General features: G+C 42.1%; 1 long non-coding RNA gene across 3 annotated transcripts in view; it reads right to left on the bottom strand.

Moving 5' to 3' along the window:
* LOC128325392 (uncharacterized) overlaps nucleotides 1-22,605 on the bottom strand; it is a 134,012-nt gene that overhangs the window by 86,465 nt on the left and 24,942 nt on the right. For 2 of the 3 annotated variants that reach the window (XR_008307420.1, XR_008307422.1), the window contains exon 1: nucleotides 8,358-8,555. The exons of the other annotated variant lie outside the window; for it this stretch is intronic. This is a non-coding gene — a long non-coding RNA (uncharacterized LOC128325392). Of the gene's footprint in view, nucleotides 1-8,357; nucleotides 8,556-22,605 lie in introns of those variants that run through there. 3 annotated transcript variants of the gene reach the window in all.

Genomic DNA, 22,605 nt, shown 5'->3' with positions numbered 1-22,605 from the left:
GCAGGTATGCAATTGTACACATCTCTTTTTTTAGTGCAACTATGTGTTGTTGTTGTTTATTTACGATCTTAGATCAAACATGCAACTCTGTGATTTTGGTACTAATGCAGTTTTCTCATTATGCAAGCGCTTTGTTAGTCAGGGTGTCAGCCAATGATAATTTCATTGCTGCAGAAATCCTGCCATTCATGGAAACTGCAGTCAATGACATCATCATCATCATCATCATCATCATTTATTTATTTATTTATTCATTCATTCAATTTCTATACTGCCTTTCCAAAAATGGCTCAGGGTGGTTTACAAAGAGAAATAATAAATAAATAAGATGGATCCCTGTCCACAAAGGGCTCACAAGCTAAAAGATAGACACCAGCAACAGTCACTGGAGGTGTTGTGCTGGGGGTGGATAGGGTCAGTTACTCTCCCCCTGCTAAATAAAGAGAATCACCATGTTAAAAGGTGCCTCTTTGCCAAGTTAGCAGGGGTTAAGGCAAGCCACAGAAATAAGCAGTTAATATTAGACATGAAGGCAAGCCACAGAAATATACTGTTAATATTAGTTGGATGTATAGGGCTGGCTTACTGAATTATGGCCCTATCTACTCCCATGTCTCCTTTACAAATTATATTGTATGCTACACACTGTATGCTATCTTGGCAGTGACCTTGAAAACAGAACAGAAGAGATGAGATTTTTGCTGATTCTTAAGTGTACAGAGCTGTAATTTCTGAGCTCTTTACAAGATTGGCATTTTAATAAATAGTTAATAACTATATAAATAACTAGAGGTTATTGTATGTCTCTTTCTCCATCTTCCTTTACAAGAGGTAGGCAGAGCCAACACTGAGAAGAGGGGTAAAAATAAACCTACATTCCTAACCATTTCCCCAACCTCTTTTGTACATGTGAGATTAACAGCTATGCTGTTCACAGTCATGGACATGAATACCGAGTAACAACATGTCTGTAAAGCATCTTGGAAGAAACCCCATTGATCTGAAGAAAGTGAGGTCATTCACGCAATCAAAAACTGTGTTCTACTTGGGTTTGGGAGCTGTGTGTGCTTCTAATTTTCGGTTGTGTAGAAGCAAGGTAGGAGGAAAACCTGGGTAGAAGTGATTGCGTGCAAGCAAGGTAGGAGGATAACCTACATAGTTTTTCCTCCTACTTCCTTTCACACAACCACTTCTTCCCATGTTTACTCCCTGCCTTGCTTCTGAAGATTGGGAGCAAACACAGCTCCCAAGCCAGGGTAGAACACAGTTTTTGATTGTGTGAATGACTTTGATGAAGCAATTCTCATCATCGCCAAGGGTGGGCTGGGAGGGAGCGGGAGGAAGGCTGCTTCTAACCTACCTTCCCCGCAGATGCCCAAACCATCTGTCGTCGGCGTACCTCCCACGTGCCCACACAGGCAGCCCTGCTCCGTGCAGCTCCGTGAGGCATGGAGCAGGGTGGAGGGATCGGGAACTTGTTGTTCCAGCCTCTGGATATCCCACAATGCAACATGTGACACGTGTGTTGCACTGGGGATTCCCCCATTAGACAGGTCCTCTATGCACCCATCTCTGTCTCCTCAGGCTGAACTCGGCCCAAGGAGGCACATGATACCCGATAGCCAGGGTAAGGGTGCAAGCACACCTTTAGCTTTAGCTAACAGCCAGGTTCCTTAAGAGGGTTAGGCAGGCAGAAAGTGGAGGGATACGTGAGGATCCCTCAGCTTCTCACGACCAGCCTAACCAAAGGCTGCGTTAGGCTGGTCATGAGAATAGCCTCTATATCTAAGAAGCTGGCAAAGCTGCTAGGCTGCATGTACCTGACAATCTTTCACTGACCATGGGTATGTGCCAACATATTACTCATTTGGCTCACCGCATGAGCACCTGAGTTCAGAATTGTGGATTTATTAATTTTATTTATTTAAAATATTTCTATACCACCCAAAACTTGCGTCTCTGGGCAGTTTACAATTAAAATCATTTAAAACATTAAATCAATTAACAATTAAAATCATTTAAAACATTTAAAACCCAATATTAAAAATATTAAAATTATAAATCTAATTAAAAGCCTGGGTGAATAAATGTGTCTCCAGTGCCTTTTTAAAAGTTGCCAGAGATGTGGTGAGGAGTGTTTCTTATTTCAACAGGGAGCACATTCCAAAGTCCAGGGGCTGCCATGGAGAAGGCCTGTCCCTGAGTAGCCGCCAAACGGCAACCACAGACAAACCACTCCAGATGAACTTAACAGGCAGTGGGGCTCATGGAGAAGAAGATGTTCTCTTAAATACCCAGGGCCTAAGCTCTTTAGGGCTTTATAGGTAATAACCAGCACCTTGTATTTTGCCCAGAAACGTATCGGCAGCCAGCGTAGTTCTTTCAACACAGGAGAAATATGGTCTCTCCTAGATGACCCAGAGATCAACTTGACTGCCGCATTCTGGACCAACTGCAGTTTCCGGACTACATACAAAGGCAGCCCGACATTGAGTGCATTATATTAATCCAGCCTAGAGGTTACCAGCATATATACAACCGTTTTGAGGTCGTTCATCTCAAGAAACAGATGCAGCTGGCGTATCAGCTAAAGCTGATAAAAAGCACCTCTGGCCACCACCTCAGCCTGGGACACCAGGGAGAGGTTTGGATCCAGAAGCACCCCCAGACTGCATACCTGTTTCTTCTGGGGGAGCATGACCCCATCCAGAACTGGCAGATCAAAATCGTCTCCCGAGTTCTGACCACACACAATAAGTACCTCTGTCTTATCTGGATTCAGCCTCAGTTTATCCCACATCCAGCCCATTACTGCCTCCAGGCAGGCTTTTAAGGAGGTTATGCCTTCTCCCAATGATGTTGACATGGATCAATAGATTTGGGTGTCATCGGCATACTGATAATACCCTGCACCAAATCTCCTGATGTTCTCTACCTGTGGTTTCATGTAGATGTTAATCAACATCGGAGACAATATAATGCCCTAAGGGACACCATACCAAAATTCAGATTTTAAAGAACAGTCTCCAATATACACCATCTGAAATCTGCCCATGAGGTAGGAGTGGAACCACTGCAAAGCAGTGCCTCCCACCGCCAATCCCCTCAGACATTCCAAAAGGATACTATGGTCAATAGTATCAAAAGCTGCTGAGAGATCCAAAAGGACCAATGGAGTCACACTCCCTCTGTTAATGCCCAATTGGAGATCATCTATCAGGTCGACCAAGGCAGTCTCCACCCCATAGCATGCCCGAAAGCCAGTTTGAAATGGGTCTAGATAATCTATTTCCTCCAAGACCGCCAGGAGCTGGGAGACCACCACCTTCTCAATCACCTTGCCCAGACATGGAAGGTTGGAGATAGACCTGTAATTGCTTAACTCTGAGGGATCCCAAGGCAGGCTTCTTCAGAAGTAGTCTAATGATTGCCTCCTTAAGACAAGGAGGCATCCTGCCCTCCCTCAGAGAAGCATTTATAATCTCTACAAGGCCCTCTACAACAGCCTTCCTGCCCGATAGTATAAGCCATGTCGGACAAGGATCAAGAGGGCAGGTGGTAGGCCACACCATTCCAAACAACTTGTCCACATCTTCAGGGGTCACAAACTGAAATTGATTCAGGGTCATCACATAAGAGGAGTTGCTGGACACCTCAGCATCAGACTCTGTAACAATTGTGGAGTTTGAATCTAAGTCAGCCCAAATATGAGAGATTTTGTCCACAAAAAAATTAATTTAGAATGTCACAGTTCCAAATACTGATTCAGGGGGGAAGGGGTGCAAATTAGCCCCTTTCACAACCCTGAACAACTCTGCCGGACGTGAACTTGCGGATGCGATACAGGAGGAAAAGAATAGGGTTGTGCATGGTCCGGAGCAGTCCGGACCAGCACCGAAGGGGGGCCTGCATTTTAGGGCGGGGAGGGCTTGTTTACCCCTCCCGCCTCTTTGCCCCCGCCAGTGGCCGTAATCTATGGTAAAATTGGGGCGCTGGAAACCAGCCACCCCAGCCGCCGCCGCTTCCGCCACCCCCACCGTGAGCAGATTAGAGAAGGAAAGGCTACTGCCGCCCTCCCGCCCCGCCACCCCCCCACGAGTGCTCACCAAGTTTAAAGAAATTAGAGAGGAGCTCGCGAACAGAGCTCCTCTCTTATCGAAGCCTCCGGCCCAACTGGGGCTTTGGGCGCGCGCACACGCGCGCTAGAGCTCTTTATCCGCTAGAGCTTTTGCCGGAGGCCCAGTCTACCCGCCGGGAAGAAGCCGGGTAGACCGGGCCTCCGGAGGCGGGTAGACCGGGCCTCCGGCAAAAGCTCTAGCGGATAAAGAGCCCTAGCGCGCGTGCGCGCGCGCCCAAAGCCCCAGTTGGGCCGGAGGCTTCGATAAGAGAGGAGCTCTGTTCGCGAGCTCCTCTCTAATTTCTTTAAACTTGGTGAGCACTCGTGGGGGGGTGGCGGGTGGGCGGGAGGGCGGCAGTAGCCTTTCCTTCTCTAATCTGCTCACGGGGGGGGGCGGAAGCGGTGGCGGCTGGGGCGGCTGGTTTCCAGCGCCCCAATTTTACCATAGATTACGGCCTCTGACGGGGGCAAAGAGGCGGGAGGGGTAAGCAAGCCCTCCCGCCCTTAAAGTGAGACCCCCCCACCCAGACCCGGACCGGCCCAGTCCGAACCGGTCCGACAGTTCGGAGGCCATTAGAATGGCCTCCAGACCGGTTCGGACACACCCCTAGAAAAGAATCGCTTCTTTGCTGCACGTATCGCCTGAGCATAGATCTTCAAATGCACTCTATGTAATAATCTGTTGAATTCAAGTTGAGTCTTTCTCCACTTGCACTCTAGTTGTCTACCTCACCGCTCCAGTCCTCAAAGAACTGTGTTCCCAGTAGCATGGTCTTTGCCAGTGTATCTACTGAAGTTAGATTACTCATAATTCAAATCAGAGACAGACAAATGTTAATGTAATTGGTTTTCCTTCAGAAGACGACCATCACATAACTAGTCACTTCTGAACAATAATTTTAAGTACTTCACTTCAGTCAGGGGCGTAACTACCATTAGGCATGGGGAGGCAGTCGTCTTGGGGCCCCACTGCCTCGAGGGGCCCCCCAGAGGCACATCACATGACTCCCCACCCGCCCATGTTGCACCCCCTATGAATTATGTTGAGTCTCTTGGAGATCGGCAGGAGCAGAGAGTAAAAAAACTAGATTCAATGTGAACTAGATATTCACCGTATTCATAAAAGGGATGCGAGTGTGAGTGCACGATATATTGTGAAGTGTGTTTGTGTGTGTATATCAGCGAGGGGCCCATTTTAAAATCTTGTCTCTGGGCCCCCTCCAACCTTGCTATGCCCCTGACTTCAGTTAATTGAAGTGAGCTCCAATTGCAGAGTCATGTTTAAAGCTGCATGGTCCAATCACATGCAGTTGCTCTCAGAGACATGTGACACTGATGTGCTAATGCTGCACCTGACTTTACCAGGATATAAGAGAAGAAGAGTTCAGATATCATTTCCAAAGTGTGGATCACCAGCACACGGAAAGGTTTCAGTGTTTCTCCTGAATATGAACTGCCAACAAAAGCTTTCTGATGGGAGCCACAGGCAGGTTAAGTACATCATGCAAGTCAATGAGACTGTTTTTAAAATGTAACTTTAAACATTTAAGAACATTGTTGAGTGGAAAGCAGAAACATTGTGAAATGCTTACTTGTATTTGTTCTGAATTCCAGAAGGGCAAGCATGTTAGTTTCTCTCTCTCTCATACAAAAACAAAGGATCCTGTGCCACATTAATGCCCTGCACATTTTTTCACATGTGGTGGACCTGTGGGAAGGCTAAAGCCTATTGGGATATGATATATAATGAATTAAAGAAAATATTTAAAATGACATTTCCTAAGAAGCCTGAATCCTTCCTGCTGGGAATAACACAAGGTGCAGTATCTACAACCAATTTAACATTTTTTATGTATGCCTCCACGGCGGCTAGAATTATATATGCACAGAAATGGAAGTCTAGTGAACTGCCTTCAAAAGAAGACTGGCTGTTTAAAATGTTGGAATATGCGGAGATGGCAAAACTTACAGCACTATTAAGAGATCAAAACTTGGAATGTTTTAAAGAAGATTGGAAACCATTTTTGTTGTATCTAAAGAATTACTTTCCTACTATGGACTTGACAGCAGGGTTTGAAATTTAGTATAAATCACAGGTTGGTTAGATTAATTATGTTTGTAAGGGTTTGAACTTATGTTTTGAATTATTATCATAGCAAGGGTAAATTTTAAAGTTGTTGATTCACGAAGAAATGTGAGCAGGAAGTCCACCTTTTATGTGTGTATTTTTAATGAATGATAATATTGCTATTGTTAAAATCAATAAAAATTGAATTTGCAAAAAAAAAAAAAAGCCCTACAAAAGGTATTGTACTATGTGCTGTCATAGGCAATATCTTGTTTAAAGCATCTGAAGAAGTAAGATATTGCCTACCAGAGCTCATGGCAGTTTGAAGGGCATTAATTCCAAATGACTCTTTGTTGAATTATTTCCCCAAATGAAGAGCAGAGCTTGATTCCACTGCTTGCATTTAGTAGATCCCAGCGTAAGCATGCACTGAGGAATACCCTTCTCCCATGTCTACCTCTCCATATCTTGAGATTAGCTAAGAAGAACCTGGTTTTTAGTCTACTCGACTACAATTTACTAGAACAGGAACCACAAAGCAGGACCTTTAATTTACTGTTGTTGCACTCATTCTTTGAAACTCTCTGTGGAGGGAGTTTCTATTAGCTTTTCTCTTTGCATACTATTCACTGCCAGTTAAATATTCATATTTTCTTTGGTATTCACTGGCTTTTGTTAGCTTGGTGGCTTTTAAATTGCTGTATGACTGGTTGGTTTTGGGGTTTAAATTTTCCTCTAACATGTTTTCGCCAAAGACTGGGTTTTCTGGATAATGTGAATTTGAAAATTTCCCCATGCAAATTTCCCCTTCATTTGCATAGAATTTGCATACTATTTCTCCAAAACAATACTATACTGTACAAGAGGCCTTAAACAGAATGTGATCTGACCAGGCATGTTACTTGAACTAATTCTACAGTTAAAAGCAGCAACACTGCATTATATAATTTATCCTTCACTGTATCGCTGAAGTGTTTCAAGTAGCCAAGTAGAAATTTTAGAAATAAAAAAATTTCCAGGGAAAAATTAAATTTTGCAAAAAATTTCAGAAAGTTTTCCATCCCACATTTGGTTTTCACTGATTGTTTCTGATTTTTACATATGGCACCATGAGCACTTGTTTAATCTGGAAAATGCAACTCAGAAGTAGACAGGAAGATAGATTGATAAGAGATGTGGAGAGTCAGTAGACTACTGATAAAACCTGAGGGGAGTGATCTAAAACAACCACTACCAAAGGATACCTTTGATTAATTTGTCAGATATCACCTAAATAAAAGGCCACAGTGTAAAAAGTAAAGCAATTTTAAAGTCAGTTAATGTATCAAAAAAACCCAAGAGAAAGCCACCAAAGGCTGCCTGGAAGTACAGTACTTTCACAAACTAATGAAGAACACAGACATGACATGAGGATGATGAGAAGGAATCCAAAGGTGTGCTGTTTGATGGTGCCAGAGTCAAGATGAAGTGGAAGTTCATATAAAATGTTCACTAAGCAGTCAAATTTTCAAAGTGGAAACTTGTGTCAGTGTTTTCTCCAAAGAGGACTATGCTCTGCTTGGATGTCCTCCTTGCTAAACGTTATTGTCTTCCATTGTTTGAATGAATTACTGCTCATAGGAGTAAATTAGACCGAAGTGTGATAGCTACCGTACTTAGAATCTGAATCAAAGTCTACTAGAGTGAACAAAACATTCACTACATAATTGGCATTAGTATAATTATGTAATGTTGTGTTAAAATTATGAGAAACAAACTGTAATGGGAAAATGAAATGATATAATCAGAGAGAAAAATAATTACGACAGATACAATTGTTCTGGCGTCTCACTGTGAGGGACACAACTGAATTCGTTGAGAGACAAAGCACAGAGTTAACCAAAAAAGGTTGCGAGCTTGGCTCTGCATGTCACTAAAAGCAGATTAAGGACCACTAGAATTGAAATGATCAGGTATGGGGTTTTTTTTTTTAGTAAACATTTTGTTATTAATCTGCTTTTACTTACAGAAGCTTTATTTCTTATTTTTGAAATCAAACCATGCGCATACTTGTAGTCTCATATTGCTTTTGCTTTGGGTAAATGGTTTATTACTATGCTTTCAGAAATGCAAAGGGGCAATATTTTCACTCCTCTTTCCACTATGGCCAACAGCCAATAAAAATAAACTTACAATTATTCTGTAGCTGCAGAAGGTTTAAATAGCTGCTCAACCTTAAACAGAAACTGGATTCAGATTAGTTTCTTCTTCTTCTTTTGCTCTTCACAGTATAGTAGCTCCCTTCACACAGTTCAGGACTCAAACATTGGGTGGGTGGGGAAGCATTAATGGAGACATGCCAACTGGCCATATCTGATGCTCTCAATAGCCATGCTCACCACATTCTCACCACATTCTAGAATCTTGACCAGCTAGGGTTCTAGAAGGTTCAGCCCTTGCCTCTGCAAACAGTGAACACAAAAGAAGTGGGGGCATGACCAGGGGGCACACATTCCACATGGACTAGTCACTACATATAAAAAGGAATAGCAAGGTTCAAAATTGTATTTATCGGGTTTTTAGAATGGTCTTATGCATCTTGCCTGCCTAAACTCCTCTTCTAGCTCCTCCAAACATGGGAAGTACGAAGAGGAGGAAGAAAAACTCTAGGCCCAAGAGGGCAACAGGTTTTGCCAACAGATCAATAGGGAACAGAAAATAGGGAACCACCTTGGGACTGTTTTAATGAAAGGCGGTATATAAATTTAACAGTACAAAATAAATTAAAAAACAGACAACCATCCCTCCTTCAAGGGGCCCTTCACCAAAACTGACCTGGGCTCTGTGCAAAGAAAAGCAAAGAAAGGCTGTGTGGAATTCAGCAAATATTATGTAAATGAAACAAATGTGCTTTTGTTAGTTAGGGAGGGGAAACTGTTATGCAGAATAAAACCTCACTCAATAACTATAGGGAGTTCTGCTCAGCTGCGCACTGGCTTCATTCCACTGCCCATGCATTGTTAAATTTCTTTCCACAGCCATAAACATCATCTTGGTTACAAAGCCAATTTATAGCCACAACATGGGTACCCCTTAAATAAATTCACTTGGTAGCTGCTATCTCATGGAAAGCCATTACGGTGGCTCAAAGGGCAGAGACAGACAATCTTAACCATGCCACCTGAAGTTGTGTTTTTTATAACATGAAGATGGTGTGGGAAAAAGCACTACTTTTAGAGTTACTTTTCATATTATGGAATGTAAAATAATGTCCCTACCCCAAATAGGTGTTGGGTACAATGTGGAAAACTGGGTATCTAAACTACCAAAAACTTAAGAAGAATGCGGCAGGGTGCGGGGGAAGGTGTAAATTAAATGTGCCGAAAAGATAACTCCCCACGACAAGGAATTATACGAGGTGGGGGAGAGACAGTCTAAAGAAGCATATGTTCCCCTAGCTTGCATATAATTTTCTGTATCTGCTAATCTTTGTCCTTAAAGTCTTGTAGGAAGTGTATTGGCCCAAAAGGACTCTATGCACAGAGGTCAGTGAAAGAAGGCCAAATCTTCAGATAATGTCCTTTTACATGATCTGTTCTCAAAGAGCAAGGTTACATAGGGGGAAATACCTGATCTTGCCACTCTATATTAAAGACTCTTATCCCTCTCAGGCCTACAATTTCCAGAGTGCCCTGGAAGAGGGAAAGAGTATAAAACCAATTCAAAGGAGAATTCTATCATCATCATCATCATCATCATCAATAATAATACACATATTATAAAACCCTGATAGTGTTTAGAGCCCCATGTGTGGTCTGCAGGAGAAGAAGCTTGCAGATATTATTAGGACCACAGAAACAGTGAGCAGGGATGTTTAACCTTTTCCCTTTCTTCTGTTTTTGCCACTTCCCCACTCTAAATTGCTTCCTTCCAAAGCTCATTTTTCCTAGGAAAAGCAGCCATTGGTTTTTGCTTCATGTGGAAGCATGTACACAGGTCCTCAGCCTGAAGTGAGGCTATGCCTTATGGGGTGAATTGTAGTGGGAAATTACCAGGTGAGGAAAGGTTTACATACCCCAATAGCTTCTGTGCTTCAAACTGCCCCCACATATAGACTTTTCCTTAGCAGAAATGGGCATCAGACTCTCATTATGTATGGTTAAACACAGGGCCAATTCCAGCTCCTGGGAACCCCAGCCAAGGGCTTTGGTGGGTCCCTCAAACTGTAGGTGGAACTTAACCTTTGCAGCTCAGCAGCAGAGTAGCAACAGCCTGAATAGCAACAATAAGATGGGCATACTGCATCATCATTGGTTGGTTGGCTTTTTAAGGTAGCAACTGCCACAAAGTTCTCTGAGCCACTACCATCTTCATTAGGATAAACTAGGTTGGGACTTCATAGTCACCTATGAAGAAAGCCCATTTACAGATAGGCAAGGTGTCTAGAAGAAACAGCTAAACAACTCACGTGGCTGAGCAACTCTTTATGGCTGCCTCTTCCCACCCTCCCCATCTGCAAATGGGAGCTTTCTTCCAGTGGCCCCTGGGTCACTGCCAGAGCCTCTAGGGGAAAGTTCCCATTTGTAGCCTATCACCTGCGCAAGTGTTCTTGCGGATCAGACAAAGTTGAAAATTTGCCTCATATTTTACATCGTTGTAAATTTTATAGCACTCCATGTATTTATTTATTTATTTATTTAACACATTTTTATACCGCCCAAAACTTATGTCTCTGGGCGGTTTACAACAAAATAAAAACAGAAAGTAAAACATTAGTTAAAACAAAAAACAAAAAGTTTAAAACACCACAACAATTAAAAATTTTCAAAACAATATTTTAAAACAACATTAAAACCATTAAAACAATATTAATTAAAAGCCTGGGTGAACAGATGCGTCTTTAAAGACTTTTAAAAAGCTGTCAGAGATGGGGAGGATTTTATTTCACTAGGGAGTGCATTCCAAAGCCTCAGGGCAGCAGCGGAGAAGGCCCGTCCCTGAGTGGCCACCAGACGAGCCGGTGGCAACTGCAGACGGACCTCTCCAGATGATCTCAGTGGGCAGTGGGGTTCATGACGAAGAAGACGTTCTCTTAAATACCCAGGGCCCAAGCTGTTTAGGGCTTTGTAGGTTATAACAAAAACCTTGTATTTTGCCCAGAAACATATCGGCAGCCAGTGTAGCTCCTTCAATACAGGAGTTATATGGTCTCTCCGAGATGACCCAGAGACCAACCTGACTGCCGCATTCTGGACCAACTGTAGTTTCTGGACCACATACAAGGGCAGCCCCACATAGAGCGCATTGCAGTAATCCAGTCTGGAGGTTACCAGCAGATGTACCACTGTTTTGAGGTCTCAAGAAACAGACACAGCTGGGGTATCAGCCGAAGCTGATAGAAGGCACTTCTGGCCACCGCCTCAACCTGGGAGACCAGGGAGAGGCTTGGATCCAGAAGCACCCCTAGACTGCGGACCTGTTCCTTCTGAGGAAGTATGACCCCATCCAGATCAGGCAAATTGATTTTACTCCTTTTAGAGAACTTATAGGAAAGACCAATGGATTTTTATGTAACCAACCTTCTTGCAGATAAGATGGTATTTGTAAATTCTTGTGTTGCTAAATGGTGTGCCATTGCATACAAGATTTGTCAAGCAAGGGCAAAGGCTCCCCCTATCAGTTAGGTAAGGATATGCCCCCGATTTGAGTAAACTTAAATGTAACTGTGATATCTGGCAGACTGTACCAACTGCATTGAACGTTAACATCTTAATGCTGAAATCTGGTCAAATACCGTAATAAAGATATTGATGGAGAAGACAAGAGAGAGCAGTGACTGTGCAACTGTGTCAGCTGAAAGAGTTGTACCACGGCAGCTGCTCAGAAGTGGATATTATCCAAGGGCTCCAGGCTCAGCTGTGGGCTGTCTGATGGCCCTGGGCCCCTGGCCAGTTTCTGACTTGACTGACACCTGGTCTAGTTACATGGAATACAAGGGCCAGATCAAAGGCCCTTACAGTGGCAAAGTGGTAGAAAGACTTATCTGATCTAAGGCACAATCCACCAGGAAGTTCTCCTAGAAACAAATCCCCTGAATGCTGAAACTGGGGGAAATGAAGGCACTGGTTGTACTCTTTTTTGATATGTCTGTGATTTCTATACACTTTGTATATTAGTGGGGAAATGTGCATTTAAATGTGTCTCTAGCAACATATTAACACACCCGTTGTTTGGGTAGACCACATTTGAATATATTTAAATACATATTTTTCCAAGTATGTTTTAAAATGCTTACTTTTTTCAGTGACAGGAAAAAATACCACAGGTTTTTAACCAAATGGAGCAAAACAGAAATCAAAGGACGATGCATGATGTCCATATGGAAAGGAAACAAAGAGGCTAATTAATTCTAATTATTTATCCCTAGAGCAACTGAATTTGCTATTTTTTTTTAAACTCCTCAAAATTTTTCTCTACCTATTTTGATTTCCAGTATATTTTAAACTCCACCAGACATGCTCTGAATACCTGCTCAATATGGACTATATATATTTGATATCTGCACAAGTTTATTTATTTATCAGATTTGTACACCACCCAAACTTTCATCTCTGGGCGGTTAACAATAGCATAAATCAAGTTAAAAACATATACAAAAACTTAAAACAATTTAACAATTTAAAAATCAACCACAGATTAAAACCTAAAAATTTTAAAGAGCTCAAAAAGCTTGGGTGAAGAGGTTCTAATTCTAATTCAATGATCTTCATTATTTTTGGGGGGCCACTTTGAAAAAACCATTTTTAGTGCGAGAGCCTTTTAATACTGTGCTGACATCCGCACTGTACGGCACTTTTCCCAGCACCGAGCATTCTGTGCACACCTTCCAAGGTGGTACAAGGGCTCTGTTTCCCTTAAAAGAGCACCCCCACCCCGACCAGGCACTTGGCAGAACTGCAGCACTGCATGGTGAGAATGATCATCTCCACATGGTGCCAGGGCGACTGTGCAGTGTATTCAGCTTTGGCTGAAGTTTCACACAGGCTCAGTAAACAGTTGGTCAGAGAGCCACACTTAGGGTTGAGGGGGACCACCACTGGCCCCCAGGCCTTACAATGAAGACCACTGCTCTAATCGGAGAGTGAAATTGATGTTGCAGTATAAGACCCAATGTTTCCATACTCTGTTGTGCTAAAACAGCAACTTACTATGTGTTGTGAATATGAAAAATTACTAAATTAGCTTGCTGTGAACATGTGACATGTATTACGTAATTATTCCAATTCTTAAGCTCTGCATTATTATTTATAATGACAGTATTATGATGAGAAGGAGATGGGGAAATGTATATATTGTTTAATACTATAAAGAGGTAATTTAAGCTTGCGCATGGTATTATATTTAGGTTTCAGATAATGCTCCATTTAATGCAAGATTTTAGCAACACAGTTCGGAAATAAATTACCCAGTCTTTTGGAGACATGCAGCAAATCTGAGAAAATATCACGCCAGAATGATTAGGCAGGAAAGTATTCTTTGTTATTCTTTTTAATCAGCATAAATAGAGAAGTTCAAGTTTTCTAGTGCATTAAATAAGTTGATTTCAAAAAATATTGCTCTCTAAAACCTATTGAGAAATTTATAGTGCTGCCTCTTAATGGTGAAGATTGAATGATATTATCATGACATTAAAGATTACAGTGTACTCTTTCTACATTTTGTATTACTGTTCCTGGAAACAGATGTACTATTCAAGCATTTCATTCAGTCTTATCCAGATGTGCTTTGAGAAATGAGGGGACCGCGGAAATTTGCTTTTATGATCTTACTTACTTCTAAAGAAATGTTAAAACATCTCAATGCTATCCAATCTGAGTAATGAATACGTGCACAACATATTCCACTATAACTTATCTTCGTTTGGATTATCTCAATATAATTGCAGCTCCTGGTTCCAACATGCACATAAATCATAAACACATCATCCAAAATTGCAATAAGTGCATCCTTTTGAGTTCACTGTCCCTCTCTGGTCATTATGATCTAATTGCATGGGCACATAAAACATAAATCAAACTGCAGGCTAAGTGATTGTTCTACAGGGCATACACTGAAAAGGCAGAAACAAAGGTAACACTATGGATATTGCTTGCGGCAGGCAACAGAACAGAAGAATCAACCCAACATTCTCCGTTGTCAGATGTCATGGCAGTTGTGTTGTTGTCCACACAACACCACAGAGGTGTTTATGTTGAGTAACTTGTGGCAATAAATGAAAGAAAATTAAGTGCATTTCTGGAAAGTGAATTCCTTTTTAATACTCTTGGTTCTTTTAAATGTAAAATGCACTGCCAACAATAATATGATGTGCTAAGCAGACACAACAATACTGACAATGGCAAAAAGAATGGCATTGCAAATCTGGGGAAGGGAATTGGTTCCCAGCTTGCAACAATGGATAGCCTGCACTCTCTGAACTACACAGAAGAAAAGGTTAAATAGCAGCCATTTCAATAGCAGCCAATCTGTAGTTATTAAATTACTGTATTAAGAGATAATGAAGGATGTGGAAACAGGAAAAATGAGGATTAATATGTAGAAAGTATCTAAAATATTGTAAGGTCTAGAACTAGGTAAGGACAAGTCAGAATGGTACACTGAATTTTCTGTTGTCTATGGGGAAGTATTTTTACATCAGATCATAGTTTATTGTTTCTTAAAAAGCAAAATGATGAACATAAAAATAGCTGTAGTGCTTATAAAAAGGGGTTTATCTGATACTTAAGTTTATATGTGACTTGATACTTAAGTCTGTAATGTGAGGAGACTGTGGAATGCGCTCCCTACTGAGATACGATCCTCCCCATCTCTGACAATTTTTAGAAAGCATTTGAAAACCCACCTCTTCACCCAAGCTTTTTCTGTTCTTTAAAATTTTAAGGTTTTAATTCGTGGTGATTTTTAAATTGTTAAATCTTTTTAAGTTTTTGTATATATTTTAACTTGTTTTATACTATTGTTAACTGCCCAGAGACAAAAGTTTGGGGCGGTGTACAAATATAATAAATAAGAATAAAATAATAATTATATATGTAGACTTGCGACTTGCAGTAGAGAGAGAGAGTGTGTGTGTGTGTGTGTGTGTGTGCACGCACACACATGTGTATGTATGCACCAGAACTTTGAGAGCAACCAGCATGAAACAGCGGCTTGGGGCGGTGGCACCAGTTGCAAAATGTCAGATGGAGGTGGTGAAGCCAGTCACAAAATGGCGGCTTGTCCAAAAATCTATATCATATAGTAAGGGATTTTTAATATGGGAACACATAGGGGAACAGAAAACCCCTGGGTTTCAGGAGAATTTTGCTGCAGAACAGGAGCAAAATAATTTGCTTAGTAGAAGGAAGGAAGGAAGGAAGAGAGAGAGGGAGGGAGGGAGGGAGAGAGAAATGAATGAGATAGAACAAAACTAACCCTGAGCACCTAAAAAGAGAGATTAAAAATGGTATGGTCATGCCCCCACTCAGCCAGCCAATTAATTTATTACATTTGCAATAATGGCTGGAAGAGGAAGGAGGAAGAAGCAAGTACAAATGACTGGAGAGATACTTCAGATTAGCCTGGGAACTATTTGTTGCTCCTGGGTTTATCTGCTCTCCAGGCTACTTAATACCTGCCCCTAATCTGTTTTTTTTTTTTTTTTAAGTTACAAAAAACAATCCTAACCTTGCTGGCACTGAAGTAACTTCCATCAAAATGAATGGGGTTTAGTTGGGAATGGGCATGCATAGAATTACAGCTGTGCAGGACAATCTTAGAATGCAAAGGACTGAAATTTTACTCTCTAAAAAGAACAACAAATATTTATATACTGCTTTTCAACAAAAGTTTCCAAAGAGGTGTACAAAGAGAAATAATAAATAAACAAAATGGATCCCTGTCCCCAAAGGGCTCTCAAGGGCTCTAAACAAAACATAAGATAGACACCAGCAACAGTCACTGGAGGTACTGTGCTGGGGGTGGATAGGGCCAATTGCTCTCCCCTTGCTAAATAAAGTGAATCACATTAAAAAGGTGTCTCTTTGCCCAGTTAGCAGGGGTAAGAAAAAGAGCTTCTTAATATGCAGTCTAATCCCATATATGATGGAGTCTATCATGATTGTGTTTGTCTTCAATGTACTTGTACCATGAATAAGAAATATGCTGAAACTGGTGAATCATCTCACTGAGTACACAGGGCAGAATAATCTGAAGTTTAGTCTGCCCCAAGTCTCAAATAGGTAATTTCTAAAGACCAATTAACTTTAAGAACAGAAGAACAGCCCTTCTGGATCAGGCCCAAGGCCCATCTAGCCCAGCATCCTGTTTCACACAGTGGCCCACCAGATGCCACTGGAAGCCTACAGGCAACTCTCTCCTGCTGTTACTCCCCTGCAACTGGTATTGCTGGTACGCAGTACTCCAAGTGTGACCTCACCATAGTTTTGTATAAGCGCATTATAATGTTAGCCGTTTTATTTCCAATCCCCTTCCTAATGATCCCTAGCATGGAATTTGCCTTTTTCACAGCTGCCACACATTGAATAGACACTTTCAACGAGCTGTCAACCATGACCCCAAGATCCCTTCTCCTGGTCAGTCACCAACAGCTCAGATCCCATCAGCATATACTTGAAGTTGGGGTTTTTCATCCCAATGTGCATCACTTTACACTTGCTAACATTGAACCGCATTTGCCATTTTGTTGCCCACTCACCCAGTTTGGAGAGATCCTTTTGGAGCTCCACAATCTGTTTTGGATTTCACTACCCTAAATAGTTTGCTGTCATCTGCAAATTTGGCCACCTCACTGCTTACCCCAACTTCTAGATCATTTATGAATACATAAAAAAGCACCAGTCCCAGTACAGATCCCTGGGGGACCCCACTTCGAGAGAGCAGTACATTTTTCTGGGGGGGGTTTAATTAGAGAAAGTAAAATAAATTGCTATTTTTGTATAATGAAATATTATGTATATTATTTTGTTCATATTATTTGGTCTTATTTATTACAACATGCCCCTCTCCCATTTCTATTTGTTTCTATAAACACGAATATTTAGGGATCACAAACAAAGCTACTATTTTTAAAACTGGTCTATGCTTGTGGGTGGAAAGGGAATGCTTTTGGTCTGAACTGACATACAGTAGACAGACATAAATCAAACTCTTATTGTCGTGGTGTAAATAATAGGTGGTTAGTTATGTTCTGTTTTTTTGTATTTAGCAGACCCAGCAGTAAGACTAACTTTTGATCTTACAACAAAGCTCCAGTTCAGCTGCTTTTGAATCTGAGCACAGAACGACTGAAAAATATGTTTGGACAGCTGGTACAGTTAGAGGGGTGGGTTTTTTTGGTGTTTTTTTGGAAGGAACAGAATTCAGTTAAGAAGGTCTTGGTTGAAAAAAATCTGCTTGCATAATAGCGAGGGGGAATGTTCCATTGTCTTCATAATGTAGGATAACATTCTTCTGGCTTTACAGAGCATGAAATAAAATGTAAAGATTCTTATAGAACAGACTGCCTTTTATTGCTTTTTAACCCTTAAAATATATGATGGGTACTTTAAAGTAAAGCTTATAGTAAATCAGGGTCTACTCTTGCACATTATTGTTAATTGTGACAATAAATGTGGTACTGGGTATAAAACTCAGCATCCTGTAAATCTCAGTTTTTCTTCTTTTTAAGGCAAATTTCTTGTCCATGTGGTCATAAAGACAGACTTGAAAAATGCATAGAGATGGCTGGTAAAGCTAAGTAAGACTTTCAGTGTTCAGTTGGGTTGTCCTGCATATCTCCTCATACATGACTAAAAACAGCTTTTCAGAGCGGGTGTAAGCATTTCTATACTTTTTATATCTGATCTAAGCAGGGCTAGTTCTGCTATTAGGCATGGCAAGAAAGCCCATCTCAAACCGCAGGTGTTAAAACGATCTTTGAACAACTGCAAATGATCAACTACTGGCTTATGAAAGTAAGGCCGCAGGTTCTCCTTGCGGGTCGGGCGGGTTTTCAGCTATGTCAGAATTGCTATCAGTGGCTGACATCCGAACAAAGGAAGCACATGCAGCATTAGGAGGCTCTGTGGGTATGCAATGGGAACCGGCGCTCAACTCCTCAGTCCTCCTCTGTGCATGCTGTTGTGCCAGTGAGCAGAACTTCCCAGCTCTGCCCACAGCCGGGAAGCACATTACTGGGGGTCTGCGACGTGTTACCTCTCTTACAGAGAGCTTCCAGAGCATGGGCAAAGTTTTGCCCTCTGGCACATTAGAGGAGTGGACAACTAGGGGAGGTGAACACAGGTCACCCTCGTGGCCCTGCAGAGCCTCTTAATGGATGTGCTTTGTTAGGATGTCAGGCAGTGTGAACCACGTATTCGTGTGATATCTAAATCTTTAAATGAGATATAGAGGTCATGCACATGACCAAAACCGATAGCATGTCCTCAACATGCCCACAACCTTAAACCTGGGGTTAAGGGCGCGCTCGCTAAAGCCTGGGGGAAATAAATTCCCGGGCATCTCCACAGAGCCTCCTAATGCATGTGCTTTGTTAATCAGGATGTCAGCTGATAGCAACACCCTCACACCATTTTCAAAGGAAGAAGAAAAAATGCAAAATATATTGTAATACAATATAGGACCTGAAAACAAAGATACTGGAATGTTAGTTAGTGTGCATGTGGAGGGGGGAAATCTGCATTTGTTGTTCAAACTCAACTTTGAACCCAGCACTAGGAATGTGCAAGTCAGCTTGCTTCGAGCCAGGCTCGACATCAAGCTGGCTCCATTTGGACAGTCCGCATTTGAACTGACATCCAGTTCGAAGAACAGGCTCAGGCTGGCTCGGGAGGTATGCTTCTAATGGCGAATCTGGTGAAAATTCCCCTTTACAAGTAAAGGGCATTGACATCCCTACAGTAAATTGGGGGGGGGGGAGAGAGAAAAGGTAGTCGACATTACCTTTAAAATTAAGGCGCATGGGGCAACGGTGGTTGCAGCAGCAGAGATATTAGTGGAGGTACCCGGGGCTCCTCCACCACCCCCTGCCAGCCTCCCAAATGATGGGTCAGGCCAGCTGCGACCCCCAATTCAGGCCTCTGTGCACGGGCTGAGGCCATTACAAGTGACCTCCATGTGCACACAGGTCACTTTAATGGTCTTTGTGTGTGCTCAGAGGCCCGAACTGGGCCACAGCCAGCCCAAGTTGACATTTGGCTGGCCAGCAGGGGGCCCCTGCTGAAAGAGCCCCTGCTGCCTCCTCTGATGTCTGCGCCTCCGTGATCACCTCCATTATCCCTGCCACCTTAATTTTAAAGGAAAAGACTACCTTTTCTCTCTACCTCCCCCATTTACTATATATTTACTATAGATTCCCTTTCACTTGGGAATCCTCACCGGATTCCCCTTTACAAGTATACCCCCCGAGCCGGCCTGTGAGCTCAATGGCCGAACCAGACCCAGTTCAGCCGTGCCCAGTCTAATTTGAGCCGAACCAGCAAAACTGCTTCTGTGCACATCCCTACTCTGCACCAATATTCACAACAGTCAGAAGCAAGCAAGGTCCGTCAAACAGTGTACAGTATGGTTTAGTATATTATTATAGCTTTGCTACCATGAAAGCATAATTTGGGTTTTCTCTGTTAGGCACCAGAATGTCTTGGGTTGTCACAGAACCTAAATCTTCTTTGCTGCTTGCCGAACTATTTTTCCTTTTTTCCTTACTAGTACTCTTCTATTTATTATTCATTCATTTATTTGGCATATTTGTATACCACCCACTACCAAAGTCTCTGGACAGTTTACAACATTAAAACAAACCAAGAAATTTTAAAACAATTTAAAAAATATAAAAGTTCAAATTAAAATATCTAATAACCACTATGTACTACCACTATGGCAAATTCTATGTATTTGCCATGATTTTCCCCCTATGTCAGTAGCATTTTTGGAGCTAAAAATGCTTAGTACATGCTGATTTCACTCATAGACTCATATATTTAAATTCCCTTTCCACCTTTGCTTTCCTCAAAATCCACTTTAGTTTGATTGTATTCTTCTTAAAATGTTGCAGCTATAATTGTGTGTAACACAATGATGAGCTGAGCTGACTAGTTGTGTCTTGCATATGATGCGCCAATCAAGATCAGTATTATTGTAACCCTAGTGCTTCAATGTACATATAATTCATGGGGAGGAGAATGAGTGCAACAGAAGGCAGTATGAAGAATATACTCATGATAGGGATTGTGAGTGGATGAATAAATGCTTAATGAAAAGCCTAAATAAAATTCTACAAGCACTAGTACCAATCTATTGACTGGGTGACCAGTGGGTCTTATACTTGCAGTGAATTGCCACAGAAACGTTGCCTAAAGTTAAATTCAAACCAAGTTTGGGGATTTGTCCTCATGTGAAATATCTGAGACATCTCAAAGGAAACTAGAAGGATTTCTATAAGACTAGCAAATTTCTCTGGAAGGTTTCACAAATTCCTAGACTATTACTGGAGTTTGTCTTTTTAATTTTCTTTCTCAGTTAAGACATCTGAGCAAAGAATTTTGATAAATCTAGTGCAATTCCCATGGGTATTTCTGATAACCTCAACAAGCCCCTAAAATGTGAAGATAACATTGTTTTTGGCGCTCATATTCATCCAATGGACTTGGTTAGCCCCAACAGCTGCTCCTCTTCACCTGCCTTCTAAAGAAAGGTTCAACACCTCCTTTCTTCTCCAGCAGATGGTAGTATTTAGGCCCAGACAGACGACTTCTTGTTCTGCACTATCTAACTGCAATTCACTATTCAACATGACACTGCTGCTCACTAGTAATATCACTAGAACCAGAAATGAGCAACCATAGTTGTTCCCAGTGGGACTGGTGGACTATGGGACTCCATGGCTTGTAGAGAGAAGTCATCTGAAGTTCCTAAGAATCCATAATTATGTTCCTAAGAATGCAAGGAATAATGGTGTTTCTGTTCTTCTTCATCGAAAGGCATTACAGGAGCTGGTGTGAAAGTATTCTTATTCACAGTCACGGGTTAGAGCAAGGTTTTCCAAACTTTTGATTGATGAGGCATACCTTTTTCTGAATTAAAACTAGAGACACACTGAATTAGAACTGTTTCTTTTTCTAAATTAAAATTAGACAACAGAAGCTTTAGAATGCCAAGAGTAAGAATTAGATAGGGATGTGCTCAAAACACAATTTGGTTTCCTAACTGCAGCACAATCCCTTTTAAATCAAGGACTTACACAGCCCCTTTAACAGAGAGAAGAGCAGGTCCATACCTCCTCTGCTCATCACCACTTCCATAATTGTGGTACACAGTCCCCCCTCCCGCTATGATTGTGCGCCAGCGGGGTGTCTCCCACTTGCCCCTGCATGCCAGCATGGGGCAGCTGGGAGACGCCCCAACAGCACACAATCATAGCGGGGGGAGTGTTGCGTTTACAGAAGCGGTGGTGATAGGAGGAGGAGCAGGTATGGACCTGCTCTCCTCCGTGTTAAAGGGGCTGTATAAGCCTTCAGTTTTAAAGGGATTGTGCTGTGATTTGGATGCTGGATCACGTTTTTTGAGCACATCCCTCGAATTAGATACTCTCAGAGAATCCCTCCGTGTTTCTGCATGAGTCACTGTACTTGTTTATGTCTCCTAATTGAAAAGGGACAATCGGAGAGCTGGTCTTGGGGTAGCATGAACTGTCCCCTTTGCTAATCAGGGTCTGTCCTGGTTTGCATTTGAATGGGAGATTACATGTGTGAGCACTCTAAGATCTTCCCCTTAGGGAATGGGGCCACTCTGGGAAGAGCATCTGGTTCCAAGTACCCTCTCTGGCACCTCCAAGATAGGGCTAAGAGAGACTTCTGCCTGCAACCTTGAAGAAGCCACCATCAGTCTGTGTAACGATACTGAGCTAGATGGATCAGTGGTCTGAGTCAGTAAATGGCAGCTTCCTATGCTCCTATGTATGTATGTATTGGTTTATTTCAGCCCAAGGCCAGCATATATGCTCCTATGTTCCTAAACACAGGACCATTGTTCATTCAGAGGTGCAACAAGCAGCCTCTTCAAAGGGCAGGTCATTCTGCTGTGTGACTGCATTGGCTGTGATGGAACCTTTAACAGAGCAATCCCATGCATGTTTACTCAGAACTAAATCCCACTGTGTTTTATAGGGCTTACTCACAAGAGTTCATCCTGGAGAGAATCTATGTGGTTGCTAAGAGCCGACTTGACAGCACTGAATCACTCACTCACAAGAGTGTGTCGTGCCCATAGAATCGTGGTCCAAATTACTCAGTGCAGAGCCATAGCAGCAATGCCTACCACCAGAAGAGGCTGATTAGAAAAAGTTAAAGCCACCGCAGTGAATTATCATCCACAGATGCAGCCT

This window comes from Hemicordylus capensis, chromosome 4 (assembly GCF_027244095.1).
Source record: "Hemicordylus capensis ecotype Gifberg chromosome 4, rHemCap1.1.pri, whole genome shotgun sequence".
In the NCBI taxonomy this organism is placed as follows: domain Eukaryota; kingdom Metazoa; phylum Chordata; class Lepidosauria; order Squamata; family Cordylidae; genus Hemicordylus; species Hemicordylus capensis.
The sequence above is the reverse complement of the archived record's forward strand: the minus strand, read 5'-3'. Positions and strand labels throughout refer to the sequence as shown.